At 43.0% G+C, this 17,294-nt stretch overlaps 1 protein-coding gene across 1 annotated transcript in view; it reads left to right on the top strand.

Annotated features, from left to right (window-relative positions):
- The window catches only part of LOC147448052 (uncharacterized), a 58,953-nt gene that overhangs the window by 20,683 nt on the left and 20,976 nt on the right, over positions 1 to 17,294 (top strand). The window lies entirely within an intron of this gene.

The following is a 17,294-nucleotide window of genomic DNA, read 5'->3' as shown; positions in this document are numbered from 1 at the left end:
TGGGGTGTCCAAGTCTATTACAAAAATACACTAGGCATGGTGGGCTGGAGCCAATTGAGGGCTTGATGACCAATACAAACACTAAAATCTCTACCATATTCAAAATGCTTCTCATGCTTTAGAGAATGAATGACAAAGAGAGGTTCCTTTTTATGCAATGACTGATTCTTTTCTGAACTGTGTGACTGGTTACTGAGAGATACTATTGGACTGCGTGTTTTATCCCCTTTCAAAACATGAGAGTCAGAGATTAATGGCAAGGAAGGAATACTATGCTCACATTGAATAGGCATTGGAGAGGCACCTTAAATAAATAAAAATAAAAAATAAAAATAAATAAATAAATAAATAAATAAATAAATAAATAAATAAATAAATATATATATATAGAGAGAGAGAGAGAGAGAGAGAGAGAGAGAGAGAGAGAGAGTTTTCTGTACAATTAACTTGTGGATCAAACTCACGAAACCACTTCATGCCAAATATCACATCACATCTGGAAAGAGGAGAAACAACAAACTCAAGACAAAAACCTACGTTTTGAACTGAGACTGTTACTTTAGGACATTCATGCGTAAGTGAGGAATGTATGCAAGAAGCAATCCAGAGACCACAATGGGATCCATTGGAATAGCTTCTAAACGTGCGCTCTTCACAAAAGATCACTAATCACATTATGTATACTGCTTGGATCAAATAAGATCACAATGCATTGACCATTCACATGACCATAATACGTCATGAGAGACTCATCTAGATGATCATTAGAAACTTGGGGCACATTAGTTTGCTCGTTTATGACACTAACAGAAGATGTGGGTTCTTTGGGTGCTTTCTTAGGACAATCTCTTTTCATGTGACCTTTAGTGTGACATCGAAAACATCTTCCTTCTTTTCGATACTAAATTCGTTCTTCCAACCTCCTACTATTCCTTGATCAGATTTTTCATAAGGTGTCAACTTAGGGATTTCTTAAGTTTTAGCCTTTCCTTTATTATCATTGTTAGGTGGAGAGTTTTGTGCTCTAGGTGTAATGGAAGATTGAGAATATGAAGAATTGTTAGGTGGAGAATTCTGTGCTCTAGGTGTAGTGGAAGATTGACACTAACAGAAGATGTGGGTTCTGTGGGTTTTTTCGTGGGTTCTTTGGGTGCTTTCTTAGGACAATCTCTTTTCGTGTGACCTTTAGTGTGACACCGAAAACATCTTCCTTCTTTTCCATACTCGATTTGTTCTTCAAGACTTAACCAACCTCCTACTATTCCTTGATGAGATTTTTCATAAAGTGTCAACTTAGGGATTTCCTGAGTTTTAGCCTTTCCTTTATTATCACTATTAGGTGGAGAGTTGTGTGCTCTAGGTGTAGTGGAAGATTGAGAATACGAAGAATTGTTAGGTGGAGAATTCTGTGCTCTAGGTGTAGTGGAAGATTGAGAATCAAAGAATTACCGTTGTTCTTACCATTGTTCTTATCATTTTGTTGGTTCTGAGGGGTACTTGACTTGTTCTCCTTCGGGTTACCTTTGTTGTGCTTCATTTCTTGCTTGAGCGATTCTGACGGCGTCATTGTAGTCAGTGGGTTGTAAGACTTTCACGTCGTATTTGATGTACTTGTCCAAGCCAAAGAGGAAAGTCTCCTTGCGATCCTCATCCGACTTACACAATTGAACACCTATGTGAAAAATACGGTTAGAAGAAGACATAACGGGAGTTCCATTTTGCTAGGCCTCTCCAATCCTCTTTCAACCGATCAAGGTACTGCGGTGGCATAAAACGAGCCTTGAGCTTGTCTTGGAAGTTACCTAATTGAATATTTTTTTGGGGGAAATCTAGCGTGCGGATTTTGGCGGACAATTTTCCCGAGCCCCTTTTGTGTGGTCTAGGCTTTATTGAAGTGTGTGCCAAGGGGGCACGTGTTGGCGACGATGATGATGACCTCTTGCCACGTGATAGAGGTACATGTGAGACACCAAAGCAGACCACTTTGCCTAGTCGCATCTCTTTGCAGGCTTGGGTCAAAGAGCATCAGAGGGTGGCAGAGATGGAGATATGTCGTACTCTTATTGAGTGCAACATATCTTTCAATGTTTTGCGCACAGATCAGTGGAAAAGAATGGTAAAAGTGATTGCACAGGTCGGGCCTACTGAGACATGGACCGGTCTTGACTACACCAAGATGCGGACCACCATGTTAGACGAGCAAAAGACCTTAATTGAAAAGGCACTTACTCCTGTGAAAGCAGGATTGAAGGAGTTCGGATGCACCATTATCTCAGATGGGTGGGCTGACATTCGCAGACGGCACATAATTAATATTCTTGTGTCCTCTTGTTTGGGCACCTATTTCTTGTGTGCTATGGATTCAGGGAAAGCAAGGGAGAAGATCACAATTGAGTTTATATCTGGTCACATCAAAAAAGTGATGAGGAGGTTGGCAAGGAGTATGTGCAGGTGGTGACGGATAATGCAGCTAATTGCAAGGCAATGGGATTGATGGTGGAGGAAAAGTTTCCCGGCGTAGTGTGGACTCCATGTGCTGCACATTGTTTGGATTTGCTTATGGAGGATATCCAAGATCCGTCTTTCTTTAATACCAACAACACCGGAGAGCAGTAGTGTGAAGTACTCGGCTGGATAAGACCTTTTCAAGAAGGTCTTTCACTTGGTTCATGATCTCTTCATTCTGGGCTCGGCTAACACGATAAGGTGGCTGGATCGGTGGTGTGCTTCCAGGAATCAGATCAATAGTGTGATCCTCAGGACGAGATTGGGGCAACTCGCCTGGCAGGCCCTCAGAGAAACAATCAGCATGTGTGTGGAGAAAATCTTGGTGTTCTTTGTCAAGTTCAGACATGTTCGTTCTGTGTTCATCATTCAACTCTTTCAAATAGATCGAGTAAACAAAAAGACCGGACTTCATTAATTTGGAAATGGCCAAAGCCGATACAATAGGGATAGACTTGCCCTTCAGTTTTACATCAAGTACAATTTTTCGACCCTTTTCATTTGTCAAGGTTGCTTTCTTGGCCTGATAGTCGACCACAGGTTTGTTCTTATGGTACCAAGGGACTCCTAGGAGGACGTCACACCCTTCCAAAAGCATGATGTAAAAGTCCTCGTGCCCTAAATACCCCTGACAATGCAAACAAAGTTTGCCAATGACAGGCGTAATGGCTATATCCCGTCTGGCGCTAGAACTGTCTCTGTTGGTGGTCCCATCCTGTCGGGTGTAATCTCGAGCCGCGCGGCCAATTCAGGTGAAATGAAATTGGCATTGGCTCCTCTATCGAAGAAGATAAGGGCTTGTTGATCTTTTACTTTGTCTCAAGCTCGGAAAAGTTCTGTACTTTCATCTATCTGGCTTGGATCGGTACCCATGCAATTTGGTACTAGTCCTGGTTTCATCTTGTCTTTTTTGCCATGTTCCTCGGGTGCTCTAGAACTCTCTGGCCTGTCTTCAGTCTGTCCTTGCTGTGCCTTTTTGGGGCACTTTGCGGAGCTGTGCCCTTGTTCCCCGTAACCAAAACACTTCCCCTCTTTGAGATAGTTAGCCCTTTCTAGAAGAGTCAGTCGGGGTCGTGTATCCTTCTTTTCTTGGGAGCTCTTTTTCTTTCTACTTTCATTGTTGGAGGTCTGTCTAGTCCTTTGAGTCAAGATCTCATCAGTGGGGTAAGTCAAATTCCCCGAATATATCGAGAAACCCCGTTTCTCATGACCCATTAATTCTTGGATAGATTTGACTTTTGTTCAAGGCAGTAGTCTCGGATCTCTGTAGGGAGTCCGTAGCAAAACTGCTCAATCTGTTCCTTAAAGGCGACCTTCTTAAATGAAGAGGTTGGTAGAAAAGAGTCCCAAAATCTCTCGCAATAAGCGTCCAAAGAATCTCCTTTGGTCATCTGAAGATGGTTCCAAGCGGTCCGTATATCTCGTTCGTACTCTCGGGTCAGCCAAGAAGAAATAAAGAGCCTTTTGAATTTCAACCACTTGAGTGGAGCTTCTTTCCTTAGAAGAAGAGTGGACCACCATGTTCAAGAATTTCCTTGGAGAAAAGATGCAGCCCTTCTAATCTTGGAGTGCTCTAAGTAATGCCCTCCAGAGAAGGCTATGTCAAATTGTTGGATGAAGGCCAAAGCCCTCGGAGCATCTTGGAATCCAGAAAAGGATTCAAATTTTATCGACTGTCCACCTTCTTTAAATTCCTTCGTTTTCTTGCTCGTCTTCGAGGAAGTCATATTGGTTGGCTTTGTAGAAGTGCTTCTTCTTTGCATAAACCATGTGGTCATCGGAGTTTGAAGCGTCAAATCCTCCGTAGAGCTCTTTGAAACTGATTGGAATCTGAGTTTCTTTGCCTTTTTCTTGCTCTCCTCGCTCGAGTTGGAAGAGCTAGAAAAACTGTCAGAAGAAGAGGAAGAAGAAGAACTGGTAGTCCTTCAAAGCGTACACGCTTCTTCTGCTCTCTTGCAGATGCAAAAGAAGATTGACGACCCAAATAACCAGGGTAATTAGTCCCCTTGCGCTTTTTCAATTGCTTCGTCCAAAAGTTGAGTGATCTGGGTCTGAACCACCTCTTGAAGTTCTTGTTCTGTAAACATCCTCGTAGAAGGAGGTTTCTTGATTGCCGGTTTGATTGGTGGTTCGGTGGCCTTCTGCCCCACTGAGTGTGCACTTCAAGGATGGATTGCTGAGACAAAATTTTTGCAAACGAAGCATCTGCTTTGTGCACTCGTCAACCTGTTGTCGACGTTGCATCTCTTGAAGTTCATACTCTGTAGGCCGAGGTGGCCCGTACTCATCTTCTGTTAATGTTGTCTCCTCCCGCCTCAGCGGTTGCAGAAGAGGTCGAATGATTCTTGTCGGAATCCATAAGTGTCGCGAGAAAAGGGATCGGATTTCTCGGTAGAAGAGAAATCGGCCGTGCTTTGATACCTCTGTAACAATCTTGGACACCCCAAGTCGAGATTCTACCGTGACACAGCAGAGATTCACTTTAAAACGATTCAGAGATCAAAAGAGAGTCGACACGGCCCGGTGTAGTTCTGTGCCAAGAGATACTGGCCCCAAAAACTGGTGCCCCTTTTGGTATTGCTTTTATATTAATCTTTGAGGAAAGTACAATTGCACCGCGGATGCTCGCCTTAGACTCTGCGTCCAGATGCTCTGCAGAGTGAGCCCTTAGAGTCACTGATAAAGATTACAAGAGATGCTAAAAGCAGAGCCCCAAAAAGCTTTCAAAATCAAAAGCAAACTGTCCCAAAAGTTGCCATCGCTAACACAGCCAGTAAAAAGCAATAGCGCAGATTGCGAAATCCTTACAGTGCCATGTCAGTAGGTCCGTATGCTGCCACGTCAGTAGTCTGCGCGTATCGCGGGATTCCGTATAGCTGTTGCGTCAGCCTGTCTGTACAATCACTAGCCGGTGTGTGTGTCCGGGCACTGCCATGTCATCAATTTGTGGCATCGCCAACTACATGAACGGCATCGGCGCTTCTTTTACGAGGGAAGTTGTGAAGCCACAAAGTTTCCTTTGACATGGTGGCACTCTTATGTGAGAGTTGGTCTTCCTAACCTCTCACTCCTTGTTCTGCCTTAGTACTTCTCAATTGGAGAAGTTGGTGTATTGCAGAGCTAACATGAGGCTCGTGTGGAGTTACCAATCTTTGGGGCAACCCAAATAGGTAAATGATTTAGGCGTTGGTGACTTTGGACTCAACTTTCAAGCATATGCCATAAGTACATATATAACTTCTGTTCGCTGCCATTTATTTTACTCTTCAACAGGTGGATGTGACACAGTTCAAGATGGTAGATGATCCTAGACCAAAGGAGGTGGACCGACAAATTAGAGACGAGCAGGAGGCGATTCTCAGAGAGCTGCATAGAGCTTGAGAGTGTGGATCGTCGTGTGACCAGATCATGTGCACGAGCTCTCAACATTCCTCTACGCCCGACGCTTCCAGATCTAGACACTGTGAGTTGAGAGAGTGTTTGCAGTGGGAAGCTTCCTATTCGCTCCTTTCACATGCGAGCAAATGAAGCTGTCCAGCTCATCCACATCGAGATTGCTGATTTGACTAAGGAGGCTAGCGGTGCAGAGGTGCTTGTACCAGATGCTATTGTTGTTGCTGAACCAGAGTTTGATGAAGAGGGCAATATTGGTCCTTGATGATGGGGGCATGCTCTCTTCCGATGATTCAACTTCAGCATGTGACACAGACTTTGAGGCTAGCAGACTTTTATTGTGTTTCATTGTTTTGATTCAATTTGTATGGCATATATAGTGTTGACTTGTGGCTAATGCCATAGACATTATGCTTGTAGTTGAAGTTGGTTTTATGACTTATCATTGAGGCTAGAGTCATTTGAGTTTGATGCCCAATATGTTCATTTTTAGCATTGTAATGTTAGTTTGTTTATGAGTCTAAATTTTGCAAGGTCTTTGAACTTAATTTCAATATAATGTGGTTTTTTTACGAATGGTACATACCTATTATGTACTTGAAATGTGGTTCAATTTGGAAGTGCGTTTCGTACGTATTTGAACCACGTCGTACACTACGTACTTTTCCTCCTTGGAATGCTCGGGATGAGTGCTCGGTGCGTACTCAAGGTTCCTTTTATTGAATGAGAGTTCCTATTACTTCATGAGAGATGTGCAAAGACTAGAGAGAGAGAGGATACTTTGAGTGAAGGTTGAGAGAGAGAGAGAGAGAGAGAGAGAGAGAGAGAGAGAGAGAAGACTAACACGAGATGGGGTCCCAAACCCCCCTCCAAGGGCCCCCCTCTCTATCGCTAGAGAGGTATTTGCTTTAGATTGCACAAATGCTAATACAATGGTTCTAGATGCTGAGATGCTGATGGGATCTTGCGGTAGATGCTTGGATCTGCGAGGCTAAGGGCTGAAAATGCAAAACGCTAAGAATTGTGGCTGGGATCTGCAACTGCGACGAGGCTATGGGCTGATCTGCTATCGCCGTTGTCGATGGGCTGAAAACTGAAAACGCTGGCTGATTTAAGGGTTGCATATGAAGACGTTGGTTGATCTACTGTCTTGGCTTGAAAACCAAAAAGGTTGGCTGATCTGATGCTTGTGGTGACAACTGATGGCGATGCGATCTGCTACTAATGGCTGAAAATGCTGCCTGATCTGTTGCGAAAACGCCAGAGGTGCTGAGGTACTGTAGGTACCCGTACTTGTACTACGGGTATTGACTTATGGTTTAGAAGTGACCCCTAGATGGGATAAAAGTTGGGTCAGGCAAAAATCCCAAGATTTCTAAAATGATGCAAAAATGTCACTTATTAGTAAGTTGTTAAACTACTAATAATAGGTGATTCACATGCAGATAAATACCTAAGCTGGGTACTAATGCAAATGTATGGGAACTCTTCCAAATGCCTACATGTAGCAGACATTGGCTGTGCTCATGTGCAATCAGAGGGTATGCAACTAATCTAAGTGCCTGGACATGCATGTGTTGTGTACAGGCTCACAAGGGTGCTAGAACACTTTCTAGGTTGTCCTAATCCCTAGAAGTAGGAGTTAGCTTGTCCACATGCAGATAGGGTTAGATGTGCACGTGACATTGAAGTTCAATACCAACTCTTTGTTTTGTGCTTCAATTGGATGGTGACACAAAATGATGAGGTGGCAATATTGTTGGGACACATTGTACGGACAAGCTATTGACGTGATTGTATGGACTGTCCGCATACAACGTTGACAGCCTATTGACATGGCACCACGGACGTCCGCAAATTGCGCTGACAGGCTGATGACGTGGTAGCTCCGCAAAAAGCGCTGGCTGTTGTATTGAATTCCGCAAATTGCGGTGCTGGCTTTTTGGGGTAGCTTTTTGACCAATAGCTTTTGGGACTTCTTGCTTTTGAGTTTATTGCTTTTCGGGCTCTGCTTTTGGCATCCTTTGTAAGAATGAAAGGAGCCTTAGGGCCCTCACTCTCCAGGGCAGAGTCTAAGAGCATTCTGGAGTTATACTTTGCTCAAACATTAATATAATAAAGAAATACTGAAAGGGACGCCAGGTTTTTGGGCCAATACCTCTTGGCACGGAACTACGCCGGGCTGTGTCGACTCAAGTTTTAAAGTTGTGAAGTATTTTGAGTGATTTTCCCTTGTGTCGTGTCAGATTCTCTGCCTGGGGTGCCCAAGCTTGTGACAGTTGTATCAGAGCATCAAAGCGTGTACTTTTCTCAAAGCATGCCAGTCCTATCAAAGAGCAGACAGGGAAATTGGACACTTTGGAAATTATTATTGAAGAATCTTCGTGTCCCGACCTTGAACTTATTAGCCACTCCCACCCTTACTTCATCACGCATCGGGCGCGCTCCCATCTTCATCGCTCTGTCTTACAAGGCATAAGCCATAAAGAATCCCAGATTACACATGGGTTCTTGTGGAGAATCTGACAGAGATAACACCTCTCAGCGGAAAGGCAAAGAAAAGTTGAAATCCGCCGCGGGAGCCGAAGAAAAGAATGAAGATTTGGGCGAATTTTTGGCAGAGAAGTTTGCCAAAGCGAAGTAAGCGTCAACTGCAGGTTGACACATGTGTGAAAAGATTGACCAAGTATCCCAAAAACCCGAGATTTGCGAAACACCTGAAGAATTACCCGATTGATGAGATTCACTCGAGGTGGCGTGAGGCCATTGAGTCTCCTCTCAAGATGGGGTGGAAGCTGAAAGGACAGACGAGTGTAGAAAAGCGGAAGCTTTACTCGCAAGAAGAGCTGGAACAAAAGTGTTGACCAAAAGATGAACCAGATACTGGAAAGGACAGTGAAAGGGATATTGATGTACTGTACTGGAAAGGACAGTGAAAATATTGATGTACTTACAATCTGTTTTTTTGTGACAGATAACCGGAAATAGGAACGAGGAACTCGAACCTGTATGGATTGGGAAGCATGGAGCGGGACATCCACTCTTTGGAAGGGAGGTGAGCCATCTCCTTGCCTGTTTTGCAGATGAAATCGAGGATGATATCGTGAGATCGGGAGCAACGGAAGCTCAAGAATGGATCCGTTGATTCAAGATAAGAATGAATGAATGGATGATGACGCGTGTTGAATGATTCTAGTGCATCAAGATTCCCATATAAATGAGATGACTGGATACTGCGATGAGCGCATCAAGAGTACCTGCGGGATGAGGTGGCTACATAGGGATTTAGGTGCATAAAGACTTCTGGATGGATGATATGACTAGATGATTGAAACAGTGTGTTCAGTATGAACTAAGTGTGTGAATGAAGAACTTTGAAATAGGAATTTCCGAAGATGATTCTGATTTATGTAGAGACAAATGCTTATGGAAGAACTTGCTAGATTTGTGCAAATAACATGTGAAATCGATGATAATGGATGACGAATTTGGAGCAATGATAGCTCCAGAATGAACATGACAACGATAAGAATCATGAATTTTATGAATGAAATAGGACTTTTTGAAGATGATTTTGATTTAATATGAAACTAATGTTTTATGGAAGATCTTGTTATTTGTGAACACATAACAGGATCAAGAATGAGATGATGATGATTTTAGATCAATGACAACTCATGAATGAACCTGATATCGAATCATTAATTTTGAATCACGATTGATTCAATGAAACTGTCGTCAGCGCATCAAGAGTTCTTGCGGGATGAGATGGCCACAGAGCTAGAACTGAATGATTGGACGGCTCTGTGCAGTATGAACTTAGTGATGGATTGGGATCTCCGAAAATGATTACTCGCACTCGACAGTGCTAGAGTACATATGGAATGATTACTCGCACACGACAGTGCTGGAGTATAGAAGGAATGATCACTCGTACGGTAGGAACACCTATCAAGTAAAAAATCAATCCAATTGAAGGTCGCGACTTCTTATTTCCTATTTTTTTATGTGTGGAGGGTCTTTTGTTATTGGGGCTTTCTGGGCAGTCCCAAGCAATATGACCGTGAAGGTCACATTTGTAACACCTTCGTGCTGTTTGGTTGTGCTATCTCTTTAGGAGTTAGCCATCTAGTAGATGTGTCGGCCATTGTGCTAGTTCGTGGTTGTTGGGAATCTTGGACGGAGGATCGAGGATTTGGGTTTCTCTTGTGGGAAGGAGCAGTAATGCCAGTGAACATCAGTTCTTTCTTCATAATGTGATATCGTACACTTGCAATCTGTACACAAATAGCAAGAGCTTCTAAATTTATTAATTTTACAAAGGTTGAAATTTTCTGCAAAAACCCTAAATTTTTGTTGAAAATTCTAATCATTCAAGATTGTCAGAATCAACATCCTTTTGCGTCAATGCGTGGGCTTGTCAAGAGGATCAACTTTTGCTTACGTTGCATATCCAAATTCTCAACCATTGAAGAGATTATTAGAGGTCTCTACAACACAGAAAAGCGTCAAAAGCATGTTTTTTAGGGCAAAAACGAACTGCCTTTTCTCCTTTTCTTGGTTCTCTCCTCGTTTCTTCTTCATCCCACTCCATAATCCATCTGTAGGTTGATGTATGATCGGGTTTCTCCTGAAAAAGAGAAAAAAATAGATAAGTTTTGTAGAATCTCTCTGTTCTGTGTCCATGTCAATAGGATCATAGGTTCTTTATGGCTTATGCACCTTAAGACAGAGCGATGAGACGGGAGCTCGACTGATGCACGATGGATTAAGGGTGGGAGTTGCTATTAAGCCCGAGGTAAGGACACGAAGATTCTCTGATAAAAAAAAATCTGTAAATTTTGGAAGCTTCTTCTTGCTTCTCTCCTCTTTGGTAGGACCGGTATGCTTTCAAAAAAGCACACGCCTGGAGCTCTGATACCATTGTAATCATTTTTGACGAGGGATCGGACGGAAACACAAAGATAAGTGCAAACTTCACACTTAAGTACTACAAAACAACTTGAAAATAGAAGAGAGAGAAGATGACATGGCGTGGTAGAGTTTTGAGCCAAGACGCGTTGGCCCCAAAGATTGGCGCCCCTTTTGTTATTTCTTTATTATTGATTTGACAAGGTACAACTCTCGAAGGTCCGACTCTCTCCAAGACTCTGCGTCCAGATGAACTCAGAAGAGTAGCCTGTGGGCACTTATAAACTTACAAGGGTTTCCAAAAGTAGAGTCCCAAATGTATGAAGTCCAAAAGCACTTAAACTGAAAAGCATTTGCACTCAAAAGCCAGCGCTAAAACTTTTCCAAACCAGCAACGTAGATTGCGGAATTCCGTACAATAGTGCCACGTCATCAGCCAATGCAAATTGCGGGGGTCCGTATAGCTGCCACGTCATCAGTCCCTTACACAATCTTAGCGGGTGTCCGTACAATTACTGCCACGTCATCAACTTGTCACATCTACCCTCCCGATCGAGTGGATCTTTACCTTCAGAGTTGTTTACTCTCATGATAACCTCACAAAAGACTTGTCGCCCGACTTGGATAGAGTTTTTGTCCTTGCTCATGGAGATTGAGAGCCACACCGATAGGAGTCTGTCATCCTCCTCATCTTCTTCATCTCATTTTCATCATCCTCACGATATTTTTCATCCAGCTTTATATACGAAATCCACATATCAAATAAATTATGAAAGATTATATGTCACGTGACACATCCAACCCTATGTGTCCGTGGACAAGCTACAACATGATCAGGGTTCAGTCAGTCAAGTCAGTCCAGATTTAGAGGTGATATGGCACTTTTGTGAGTCTATTCGTAGACCGTGCATGCCCAGTCACTTAGTGTAGATGCATATCCTCTGGTTGCACACAGCATGATCATTAGTATTCCCATCAGAATCCATCAGATTATATCCGGGGAATTTTCCAGTGCATTTAGCCTATTTTACCTATTTTTGACATTTTTCACTTATTATTTTTAAGTGACTTTTGTTGGAAAGAAGGTAAGGCAAATTGAGTAAGTTTGTATATAAGAAAACTTAGAATAGCACTATTTGGCAGAAGAGGCAACAGGAGCTAAGCTCAGCAAGCAACTTCTCAAGCAAGAACTTGGTCTACTTGCCCTCCAAGCAAGATTCATCCCTCTAGCGTTTTCTTCATCAAGCACCTTCGCCATCCATTGCATCAGTCTGGCGTTTTTGCATCAGGACACCATCGCCACAGAATCCCCCCCTTCAGCTAGCGTTTTTTAATATCCCTACCACTAGCGTTTTTGCAGACCACAGCGTTTGCAGTTTTGTAGCGTTTTCAGCCACAGCAGTGCAGCGTTTTCAGCAATGAATAACGTGCAAATTCAGCCCTAAGAAAGTAGCATATTCAGCCCGGAAAGACCGTCAGTTTTCAGCCTTAAGAACCTCAGTTTTCAGCCCTAAGACTTGCAGATTTTCAGCGACAAAGATCATCAGAAAGCAGCCCCAAAATCAGCGTTTTGGACTTGCCGCAGATTCAGCTCATAGCGTTTTTGGACAGCAGATAAAAGATTGCAGATTTCAGCCCTTAGGTCGGTGTCGCCATCCCCGTCGTCATCGTCGACATAGCCTAGACTTGCATCAATCACATGCACTCAGTTTGTACCAGTTTGTGCAATCATAAGTAGACCACTGTCGCCGACGAGAGTGGGGCCTTTGGAGGAGGGTTTTACAATCTCTCTATCTCTCAGTCTCATACACTTGCATGCACAGTGTCCATTCACTTTGTTTGTGATCATAGCATTCTCTCATTAAGAACGGAAGGCTCTCCCTTCCATAAGAACAAAAGGAACCTTGAGCACAGTCCGGAGCACTCATCTTGAGCAAAGCGCAAACATTCATTCCGCTGCACCTAACATTGGTATTAGAGCTTTGACAGTGTTCTGTATCACTCAAGGAAAGAACCACAAGAATCACAAGAATTTTTTTTGCTTGTTGAGGTCGCACGAACCCAAGTTCGCTTGGGCGTCTTGATTCCTAATCGTGTTTTTGAAGAGTGACATGAATCCCAAGAAAGAAGGGCTTGTCCAGCCTCCCCTTGTGTCTCTTTTCACTCATTGAGAGCGGACCGTGCACATAGCGGCCGACCAATTGACGTGAGGTGGAACGTTGGTGTGAGCGCAAGGCCGCCAAGGGGTGTGCCCGGAGCAGAACTCGGGTGAAGAGAAGATCCTTCTGAAACACAGATTGCAAGCGAAAGAAAACCTCAAGAACCTCAAGACCCCCAAGAACCCAAGTTCCTTGTGAACTTAAGAACCCAAGACCACAAGAACCCACAAGAACCCAAGACTTCAATGGATGGTCATCACTCAAAGCGGAATGGATACTTCGCTTGGAGGTGATGAGCATGAGAGAGGCGAAGAAGAATTTTCCCCACTAGGGTTTTTCCGACCCTCCCCCCTCCCCAACAACGTCAAGGATTGCGCTAACTCCTATGGAGGATTTGGACCAGTTGTTTCTGGAAAGAAAGTTAGAACACGAAGAAAGAGAAGCGGAAAGAAAGGCCTACGAAGAAGAAATGGCAGCCATAGATCGTGACTACGAAGAAGAAGTGGCAGTCATAGAGCGTCAGTATGACTTGGAAGAAAAAGAAAGTCAAGCAAGATTTGATTGCGAGAACAAAGCAAGAATGCAAGAGATGTTGCGACTCTTTTCTCAAGTGTAGGCACATATGCAAGAGATTCGGGAAAAGGAGACTCTCTCAGTCTCTTCTTCTCCAAAGCAAGACACACAGGATTTTGCATGATTGTGAGAAGCATGATGAATTGAATGACAATGATAAGCATGATGATTTGGATGATAATGATAAGGAGGATGATTTGCATGATCAAGGTGTGATTCCTCACGAGCATGATGATTTGCATTATCAAGATGTGATTTCTCACAAGCATGATGAGTTGCATGAAGATGATGTGATTGTTCACAAGGATGATATGTTAGTGGATGCTTTTTCTAGCGTAGCTAACCTCATTGCAGATTCGATCAATCACGAAGGATCGATCTTGGCTCTCGAGTCAAGGTCCAAAGAACCCCCTCAGGAAGAGCCGATCTTGGCTCTCGAGGCTAGGTCCAAAGAACCCTTACAGGAAGTATTATGTGTTCGCATGATTGATACGCACGCATTGTTCGAGTGTTTCATTCGTGATCGTTTCCTATATTTTAGTCAGCGTCTTTATGTGATCCCTTTTATTAGGCATGCCATATTGTACGATGAGCACGTTTCACTGATTGATGAGCTCGAATGTATGCGGATTTTTCACGAAAAGCTGAAAAGTATGTATGTAAGGAAGTCACTTTCCATGTCTCTTCCTTGGCATGACACAATATCTGAAAGAGCACATGAAAGTATGAGCACCAAGCATGGGCATTTCGGTTGTGAATTGCCACAGTTGATTGCTCTAGATCCTAAGCGAAAGATTCGATCTCATTGTTCGCGTGTGTGTGGTGAACGGTTTGGCACTCCGTCTATTTGTTCATCTACATTGCATGCACCGTCTATTAGGACGACAAGATTTTTTCCACTCACTTTACATGGAATAGGTATGTTCATGGTTTTGTGTTGGAAATGGTTTCAGGAATTTTCAGCCATGGAGATTCTTGAAGAAGAAAGAAGCATGACTCTAGACGAAGAAGAAGCATTGAAGGAGCCACAAAAGACTTTGTGTCGCTTTCTGCGCGGCCCAAAGAAGCAAGCGTTGTAGACCTTTATGAAGTTCAAGTACCGCACGACCCACACATCAGAGTGGGCCGGCAAAGAGTCCCTTCCAAGATTCCGGATGCTATTGGCGATCTCCCTCGACGCCATACAGTTCGGTACCAGTACCTCACTTTGAAAAGGAGGGGATGTCACGTGACACATCCAATCCTATGTGCTCGTGGACAAGCTACAGCATGATTAGGGTTCAGTCAGTCTAGTCAGTCTAGATTTAGAAGTGATCTGGCACTTTTGTGAGTCTATTCGTAGACCGTGCATGCCCAGTCACTTAGTGTAGATGCATATCCTCTGGTTGCACACAGCATGATCATCAATATTCCCATCAGAATCCATCAGATTCCACCCGAGGAATTTTCCAGTGCATTTAGCCTATTTTACCTATTTTTGACATTTTTCACTTATTATTTTTAAGTGACTTTTGTTGAAAAGTAGGTAGGATAAATTGAGTAAGTTTGTATATAAGCAAACTTAGACTAGCACTATTTGGCAGAAGAGGCAACAAGAGCCAAGCTCAACATGCAACTTCTCAAGCAAGAACTTGGTGGACTTTCCCTCCAAGCAAGACTCATCCCTCTAGCGTTTTCTTCATCAAGCACCTTTGCCATCCACTGCATCAGTCTTGCGTTTTTGCATCAGGACACCATCGCCACAGAATCCCCCCATCAGCTAGCGTTTTTTAATATCCCTTCCACTAACGTTTTTGTAGACCACAGCGTTTGCAGTTTTGCAGCGTTTTCAGCCACAACAGTGCAGCGTTTTCAGCAATGTAATAACCTGCAAATTTAGCCCGGAAAGACCGTCAGTTTTCAGCCTTAAGAACCTCAGTTTTCAGCCCTAAGACTTGCAGATTTTCAGCGACAAAGATCATCAGAAAGCAGCCCCAAAATCAGCGTTTTGGACTTGCTGCAGATTTCAGCCCATAGCATTTTTGGACAGCAGATAAAAGATTGCAGATTTTAGCCCTTAGGTCGGTGTCGCCATCCCCGTCGTCATCGTCGACATAGCCTAGACTTGCATCAGTCACATGCACTCAGTTTGTACCGGTCTGTGCAATCATAAGTAGACCATTCTCGCCGACGAGAGTGGGGCCTTCGGAGGAGGGTTTTACAACGTCTCTGGTGTCGTATTCTCTTCTCTCTCTATCTCTCAGTCTCATGCACTTGCACGAACAGTGTCCATTCACTTTGTTTGTGATCATAGCATTCTCTCATTAATAACGGATGGCTCTCCCTTCCATAAGAACAAAAGGAACCTTGAGCACAGTCCGGAGCACTCATCTTGAGCAAAGCGCAAACATTCATTCCGCTGCACCTAACATTATATATGCTGTCTTTCCGATTGAAAGATTACATAATTGGACATTTGTTCTTGTGTCTACAGAACCGTGATTGATTAGACATACTTCTATCCCTAAGTGGAGAAGTATGCATGGCCGTTGACATGCTTGAAAAGCATGAAGGACAATATCCTCTTACCTTATCGGAAGAGAGATATAGATGGATACAAGTGTATGGAAAGGATGGAATCTACCTTAGATACACACAATAAGAAATGCATGATGGCTTGCATTGAGTGTTGTTTTGGAAATGCTTGAGCAGTAGGTCTTCATGTGTAAAAGTATCCAATGAATGCACGAATGTTGTCTGCTGATCAAGCGACTCATATTTTGGAGAAGGCTAAGTATTGGTTACATGTAAATGCTATTTTGAGCACTTTGCAGGATTTAATAGTGCAATTTATTTCTCACAAATCCATTTAGAATTTGTAGAAACGGACACTGGAATTGGAATCAGAACGATCGAAAACCCCTAGGGTCGAAAAAGAAAAAAGGAAAAATTACCAAAATATCCCTCAAATTTGTGGAAATTCACGAAATACCCCTGTAAAATTCTTGAGCAAGTTTGGACTAAAATTCCCAGTGTACCCTTGAAATTTTCCAGAATTCTCAATCTACCCCTTGCGATATTAAAAACATGGAAACATTAGTAATGTTTTACAAATTTTCTATACATAGCACTCTTGTTGGTATTATGAACTCCAGAGATAAAATAGCTCGATATTAACACACGCAAATGCTACTGTTTTTTGGTATGTGGATGATTATCTTTGGCTAACGACTTTGTAAATATGTGTTTATGAATTTGTATATTATCTTTGGAAAAATCGGAGGAATTACTTGTAAGAAATAGCACAATGGTATTTTGGGAATTTTGAAAATTATAAACAAGAAATATGGGGAAATATACAATGAGACCATGGGGAAAATACCCATACAACCATAGGATATCAAAAGATAAGATAGTAGATATTCAATCATGATGTGGTGAAGAAGCTCTGTCTGTCTATAGGAAGCCTACACAAATGTGTTAAATGCGGAACCATAAAGACCAGTGCTAGCTACCAAAATATAAAGTATCCGATGTAAGGTGCCTCCTGTAGCAGCTCATAGAAGCCAAGGCACTGGAAACCCCTGTGGTGTGCCTCCAAAATCATCGGCATCCATTCCATCATCTTTCGATGTGGTACTCCCAATTAGTGTGTGTGGTCTCTCCTCTCCATTGTCCACCTGCACTCTCCTTCACCAACGGCCTCTTATCGCCTAGTCTTTTTTCCCAAGCGTCTTTGCACTCCGTAGTTTTGGGACTTCCACGCAAAGGCAG

This window comes from Adiantum capillus-veneris, chromosome 11 (assembly GCF_014529385.1).
Source record: "Adiantum capillus-veneris isolate H3 chromosome 11, ASM1452938v2, whole genome shotgun sequence".
In the NCBI taxonomy this organism is placed as follows: Eukaryota; Viridiplantae; Streptophyta; class Polypodiopsida; order Polypodiales; family Pteridaceae; genus Adiantum; species Adiantum capillus-veneris.
The sequence above is the reverse complement of the archived record's forward strand: the minus strand, read 5'-3'. Positions and strand labels throughout refer to the sequence as shown.